The sequence below is a fragment of the Nanorana parkeri genome, unplaced genomic scaffold, assembly GCF_000935625.1.
Source record: "Nanorana parkeri isolate BGI_ZX_2015 unplaced genomic scaffold, ASM93562v1 scaffold4491, whole genome shotgun sequence".
NCBI classification, from domain to species: Eukaryota; Metazoa; Chordata; class Amphibia; order Anura; family Dicroglossidae; genus Nanorana; species Nanorana parkeri.
In genome coordinates this window covers 279-514 of record NW_017310753.1, presented here as the reverse complement: position 1 = coordinate 514, position 236 = coordinate 279, and positions in this window count along the sequence as shown.

Genomic DNA, 236 nt, shown 5'->3' with positions numbered 1-236 from the left:
CTCCACCCCACACTCCCTGCGTGTCACTCCCGCCCACACTCCCACTATTTATGATGGCACATGCTGTGCTCGCGGTGTCCTGACGCCTCCCCTCCATGAACACACCTTGTTCAGCACTTTCCAGCTCTTCATCATCATCATAGGAGACGGTGAGGTCCAAACCAACCTACGAGAAAAGAAATAACGTGCGCTATAATCACTCTGACCAGAACCACGCGCCCAAACCCGTGCACTCT